The 7,384-nt window shown below is 40.2% G+C and overlaps 1 protein-coding gene across 9 annotated transcripts in view; it reads right to left on the minus strand.

Annotated features, from left to right (window-relative positions):
* The window catches only part of MECOM (MDS1 and EVI1 complex locus), a 541,324-nt gene that overhangs the window by 396,138 nt on the left and 137,802 nt on the right, over nt 1-7,384 (minus strand). The gene's annotated exons all lie outside the window — the stretch shown is intronic.

Raw genomic sequence — 7,384 nt, forward strand, 5'->3', positions numbered from 1 at the left:
GGAGGGGGGTGGGGGGATGGGTTAGCCTGGTGATGGGTATTTTTTTTTTTTTTTAAAGATTTTATTTATTTTTTAGAGAGCGAGCGAGAGAGAAACAGCATGAGAGGGGAGAGGGTCAGAGGGAGAAGCAGGCTCCCCGCTGAGCCGGAAGCCCGATGTGGGACTCGATCCCAGGACCCCGGGATCATGACCTGAGCCGAAGGCAGACGCTTAACCATCTGAGCCACCCAGGCGCCCGCCTGGTGATGGGTATTAAAGAGGGCATGTACTGAATGGAGCACTGGGTGTTATACGCAAACAATGAATCAGGGAACACTACATCAAAAACTAATGATGTAATGTATGGTGATTAACATAATAAAAAAATTTTTAACGAGTATATATAACCTGATTCTTGTTTTCAGTCATTATTTTTGAAATGTTTTTGTGTTTGGATCAAGCAGCAAACTTTTCTTAAACAAAACACTCTTTAGATTCATTTTATGTAGTAGATTTGTAGGTACCACATCTGACTTTTATGCAAAGCAATCAGACCTGGGCATGTTTGAATTTCAATAGTTACAAAGTAATTAATATAATATCTCATCAGTTTTTTCAGGCTATGGCCTTCGTGATCAGCCATCGATCTCTGTATTTTATAAACAGGAAGACAATGGCTCAATATGGTTAAATTATTTAGCGTAATTAGGTATCACTGCACACTGGTGGCAAGACCAAGGCCAAACCAGAACAAAAATCTTCCACACCTAGCCTGGGATACCTTGGGGGTAAACACTATTTTTGTTAGTATTCTTATTGAGTCTGGCACCTAGTACTAGACATGTGTTTAACAATTCATTCTTCATTTTGCCCCTTCTGCCTTCTTTCCTAAAGAACTGAAGAACTTACATTCTTTTCACCTTAGGTTCCTATCTTCTGACACATAAATGACTTTACATGTTCTTCTCTGGAAAGCACTCCTCTAAGTCTTGCAATTCCATAGTGCACACAAAAACCCTCCGCAGATCATTTATAGAGCTGCCTGGGTGCTGCTGGTTGGTTCTTCCACACTATCAAGATTTCTACTCTGCTAGATCTACATGGTACTCTCCTCAGAGTCCAGTGAGCTGCATTCTGTTTGACAGGCTTACTCCCCAAGTGGACACCTTGTAGAAGTAAGTTCCAGTTGTATTTCTAGCGACTCTGTCATAATTGGTTTTTTAGATCAACACTGTTTTGTAGAAATGGCCTCCTTTTGTCTCTAGCTCCTCCCTTGTCACTGACACTACCGGGCCACACCCACACGCCCCGAGGCCACGAAGACTCAACTTGCAGGCCTACTGTTTAGTCACTCTCCCAAGAAGCTCATCTGGCCCTGGAGTTTCTACTTTTTGCCACCAGTGGGTCACTCTGAATTTCGGAGGCTTAGTTTTAACTCTCTACCTCTTTTCTTCCTCATCTCTGTGAGAGGCATCTGCAGCACAATGTCAACGCCAACACCTTAAGTCTAAGAACAAATTGTTTCTAGGGTCTTCCTCCCAACCCTACCATCTTGGAAAGAAGAAACACCATTCTGTTGATCCCAAATTTTTACATTTGAGAGTTCTTCTCAGCCCTACCTACTTCCCTGTAGTGAGGAACCATGGCTTGTGAATTGCTTTGTCCAAAGTGCCTGCCACCGTACCTAGGACATAGTAGGCAGTTATTAATATCTGATGCATGGATAAAGAAGCAAAAAATGAAAGAACCAATGAATGAATGGACAAACTTGGTGAAATTGCTGAGTCTTGTCAATTCTTTCTCCACAGCATCCCAGCTCTTTCTCTATACTTCCTCCTCCTTCACGGTCATCTCCATTTTCAAAGATTCTGTCATCAGGAGTCGGAAAAACTACAAACCATAGCTGATTCACCTGCCTTAGTTTCTCCATCTAATCCCTCCTAACATGGCTGGGCACAGACAGTAGTCCTGCACAAAAACTGGTGCTTCGGTATTACCTTTAAAAAGGACTCCTTGCAACAATCCTATTGAATATTCTAATTTGTTATATAAAAATGTCAAGTAGCTCTAGGCCCAGGCCCAACTTCTGCCAAGAGTGACTTATTTTGTTCCCCCAGGATGACAATGAAATGCTGTTAACTATCCTTTGACTATGATCCTCTGAACAGGTGTTGCGCCCCATAACACTCTGTGGTCTAGACCAGATTTCCCAGTTTACAGGAGATTATGTCATTTGGGACTGAATCCAAGACTTGGCTTAAATAAAGATGTATTACTGCCTTGCTGCTCATGCATCGACCGCATGCACAGAGTAAAGGCCGATGAATCTGCCCATCAAATGTAATATGGAGCTCTCTGACAACAAACTTGACTTACGGTAGTAAAATTGAGGTTACAGTGAAATTGAACTAAAATCCCTAGGTGTTATACTACTTAACTTGTTTCACTCACTGTGATGAGCTACATAGTTCAAAAGGCGGTAGTTACCGAAGGTTAAAAAAGTTGTATTCTAAGATATTTTCATTGTAGAGCTGTAAATTTTGTGTTTGTTATGTCTGCCAGCTAGTGGCTGGAATGTCTAGTAGGAATTTCTATCAGTTAGCAGAGGGAATAAATGCGGGGTGGGGGCGGAGAGAGGGAGGAGGGCCAAGGGGAAAATGAATGAAAGAATGAATTCTTTCCTATAAAACCTTGAGGAATTGTGATAAAGCCTGCCTTTTTGTGTGCGTTACATATACATTTTAGTGCTAAATACAGTTTAAAGATGGACAATAATCATCTGTTATCGGGGTCACACTGACACATTAATGGTTCTATTTGTAAGTCTTAAGACAAAATCAATAATCAAGAGCTTTAAAAACATCACGCACACTGCAACTTCTTCCCATCACTGAGAAATAACTGCCTGCTCTTTTTTCAGGGGGGTCGTTTTACTTTCATTGCACTTGTAATGTCAGTCATATACACAACCCGCTCTCCCGTCAGAATTGGGTTACAGCCAGTGGCTAACGCCTCCGGAAATACAGACCTAATATTTCACAATAACTCCACGAGGGTCTGCAACCACATGCTTTACTAACCCAAACAAGAAAATCTAATTTTAGAGGGAAAAGAGCTGAGAGGGTCATAAGGAAACCATGTCAGTAATCTAGTACACACCTTTATATCCTTAAGTGTGCAAAAGTTCAGTATTTAAGTGAACTCCCAAATTCCTAGCACACTCACAATAAGCTGTATAATTCAAGTGTAAGGAATCTTACCACAGGATTTCATAAAATGCAACTTTTCCAAACAGGAAAAGAGACACAAACACAACCAAAAATTCTATAACTTTTAAGCAGAGAATCAAAGAAAAGATACAATTTTACAGAATAACTTAGTTTGCCAAGCTAATTCTGCCTTATTCAGTGGTGGATGGTTGAGGAACGGGGCAGTGACTAAAAAGGTTGGCGTGCAAGGAGTCCAGGGCATTTGAGTATGTGAAAGCAGAGGCTCCGAGGGTACGAAACTAAACAGGAACTCCCAGTGCCCACTAAAAGATGATCAGGAGCCTGGAGTGCCAAAATCTTTCCTCCCATTCAGGTATCTGGATCCAAAGCAAGATAATTTTTAACTTAAAGTAATGCTAGATTTGATGGTGAAGATGTACCACGTGTGGGATAGGACCGGCTGCTGCCCCCCATTCTCCTCTCCTCGGCACCTTGAACAATGCTCAGCATGCAGCAAAGACCCAACAAATGAGTGAATGAACGAGAGAATGCAGCAGGGGCTTGAACATTATCTTGGTGCCCCATATTGCTTTAAAGCAATCCCTTTAAAATATCTGAGAGCCAGTATACTTTTAAATCCACTTTTCCATACTGCACAATTCCACTCAGAATATAAATGGCAATAAGGCATATAATTTGCTATCTCTCTGGTTAGCAATCAAAAAAAATTTAAATCCCAATACAAACAGTGATGGATAATTCTGTCTTTAAAAACCAAGAACAGGACTGTCCACAGCAGCTCCACCCAAATCCCACAACTGAATGAGGAGTTACCTTCTGAGTGTGACAGGACGAGGCTCAAGTAAAGCTTCTACCCAAAAGATCCAACCTCACCTTCATTCCACCATGGTGGCAGCCTTCCTATGGGCCTTCAAGTGGAAGGAAAAAGAAAAAAGGATCTGCTAGGAGTTTTTGCCACAGGCCAGACCCCGAGGAACAATATAAGTTATGCTCCTGTGACAATCCAACTCACTCCCTCCATAGGTCTGCCCATGTTTCTGAGCAGCTGGGAGCTGCCCAACTCCCATAGGGCCGGCAGCCTAGTCAAATAACAGTCATCACTGACTGACAGAAAGTAGATATTCATTACAGCCTTATAAAGTAAATATTAGCGTCGCCATTTTATAGAAGAGAAAGATAAAGCTAACTTATTTAGCAGGTGAGTTGGGATATGAACCCTAGTTTGTTTAACTCTAAAACATGAGATTTTTTTCACCACACTGATCTGCCTCCTGGGTCCTTTCCTAAGTTCATAGTCTAAATGAGAATATAGTTATGTACAGAGGCACTCTCTTCCATATTCAAACTAGGTATCATTTTTAGATAAAAATCCTTCGTATATATTGGCCTAATAATTTAAGCCCAATAACTTAAAGTTTGAAAAGACTGAAATATCACAAAGTAACAAACATCACAGAAGTCTTTCATTCTGCCATATACTAAAGAGGGAACCCTCTTTGTAAGAATATCTTACAAGCTTTTCTTGTACTTGTGAAAATAAATACATCATATTAACATTACATAGTATTTTTCCGCTGGAAGAGTTCAAAGCATTTTTCAAATGCCAATTTTTTTATCTGCTTGAGGAAAAAAAAAAGTCTAAAATATTATAGACAAGCTCTAGGACGTATCTCTTAAATAATTTAACTTCCTTCTTCCCAAAAGAATGTAGGCATCTCAAGATAAAGCATACACCAACAATAAAACTATTCAAGTTGAAGTCCAAAATTCATGGAGAAGTACCAAAAAAAAAAAAAAAAACACAAACTTAATATGGCTACTACCACTTGAGCACTGAATTTATTGTTCAGCTTCTTGAAAAACAAGATGAAAAGAAAAAAATGGGTTAGCTATAATTCTCATTATCCAAGAAAAGGCCTTTCTGTGGATTGTAATTTAAGAAACCCTGAAAAGGGGCTCCTGGATGGCTCAGTCAGTTAAGCAACCGCCTTCAGCTCAGGTCTTGAGAGTCCTGGATGTTGGGCTCCCTGCTCATCCGAGAGTCTGCTTCTCTCTCTCCCTCTGCCCTTCCTCCCCGCCCCAACCCTGCTCATGCTCTCTCTTGCTCTCTCTCTCGCTCTCTCTCACTCTCTCTCTCTCTAATAAATAAATTAAATCTTTAAAAGAAAAAAAAGAGGGGTGCCTGAGTGGCTCAGTCGATGAGCATCTGCCTTCGTCCCGGGTCATGATCCCAGAGTCCTGGGATCGAGCTCCACATAGGGCTCCCTACTCAGCAGGAAGCCTGCTTCTCCCTCTCCCACTCCCCCTGCTTGTGTTCCTGCTCTTGCTATCTCTCTCTTTGTCAAATAAATAAATAAAATCTTAAAAAAAAAAAAAAAAAAAACTCTGAGAAAGATATCGGGTTTCTTTTACCACTATTTTATAGAAAATACACAGATACTTTTCATGTGACCTTACTTAAACTTACCCTCAACAAAAGCTAAAGGAATATCATTTTAAAAGTAATTTGTTTCAGATGCAACTCTATTTTCCTTCTATGTGGATCATATCTGATTTTTACACTAATGAATAGTACACTTGATTCCTTTCACCTCTTTTTCAAGATCTTGTAGTCTATATATTTCCAGCAATTGAAGCCCATCTTTTTTTAAGGTAATATCTATGGACCATTTCCTACATAAGGTTAGCTCAGTGCTCAACACGCATTCTCTTGACTCAGAGATTTATGGCTTTTAGAGATCTTACCCTCAATGCCAGAACCATAAGCAGGAGGCCCAGGAATCCAGCCCAGGTTTGTCCGATTCCAGAACCAAGCTCTCAATCATTACACCACAAATCCTTTTCCATCATCTATCTACCATAAGGGGGTGCAATATTTTTATCTGTATTTCCAAAGTCAGGTAGGTAAGAATATCTTCCTGGAAAATTAGTATTTTCCTAAGGTCAATTCTTTAAGGGTAGACTCACAAAGGAAATCTGGACATTAGTTGTTTTTGATCAGAGAAAGAATTTGAAATCATAACCTGAATTTTCTTTTAAACCTAAGCAACAACAGACAATAAATATTGCAATACCATAGGTAAATGAAAAGGGTCTATATGGATGGTAGGAAGTTACATGCTTCATGGAATAAGCAATAGGAACTTTCTCTTCAGGTCACCAATCAACACAAAGTCAGTTGAAAGTAAGCAATTGTCATCAGGTTCTAGATGAAATCAGTTAGTGGTCAAAGCAAACACCTAAAATACATGGACCACACTACAAAAACCCAGAAGTAATTATCACTCATCACTGCCCTGGCAGGAAGCTCCAGGGAGACCAAGGACTGAATGAGTAAAAGGACCACTATCACCTCTTAAATCCTGGCCGACTATTTCCAGATGAGCTATTTGGTACAGTGAGGAAATAGAGCTCAGAAATCTTGCCCAGATGTTGTATTTCAGGTAGAAATTACCAATAATTGGGTTCATGAACCTTTAGCTTCATTTATAAGACAATAGATGTATCCAAGCATGCTAATTTTGCTACTACTTTTAGGCAGATTGTATCTCTGAATTTTGTGAAGGCTTACCCAATATGCACCTAAGCATGTAGACATTTTCAGGTTGGGGGTGGGGGGGGAATACTGCTAATTTGTCCCAGGACAGTTATGGAGGGGAGGGAGTATCCTCTAAGGCTTATACAAGTAAACTTTCTCTCTCTTCCATCAACCTAAAACACTCTCTGAACCTCAAAGTTTTTTAGAAATCTGTTAGACAAAAAAAATCTAGAGTTACTGCTATTTTCGAGACATTATATAGTAGAAGAACACCTAAGCCACAAGTGATGGAAACTGTTTCTCGTAAAGACATTCCCAAAACAATGACAGCCCATGTGAGTCCAAGGATTTCCATCCATGGATTCAGTCAGGCTCTGTGCCTGGTACTAGGGATTCAACAATGAAAAACACAGAAATAGTCCTTGTATTTCTACAAGGAGTAAACTCCTCAAGGAGTTTACATTCCAACAGAGAAGTAAGACACTGAACATCAAATCATGCATAGCTATTTAATTGAAATTATGGTAAGAAAACAGCTGACAAGTGAAGCCATGATGCCCTCCAATTTAATTACAAGAAGCCTAGATTCCTGAGGGGGCGGATGGGGGTGGGGGCGGGGGACAATAAGATGTCAGTT

The sequence above is a fragment of the Leptonychotes weddellii genome, chromosome 1 (genome assembly GCF_054177405.1).
Source record: "Leptonychotes weddellii isolate Sample4059 chromosome 1, ASM5417740v2, whole genome shotgun sequence".
Taxonomy (NCBI): Eukaryota; Metazoa; Chordata; class Mammalia; order Carnivora; family Phocidae; genus Leptonychotes; species Leptonychotes weddellii.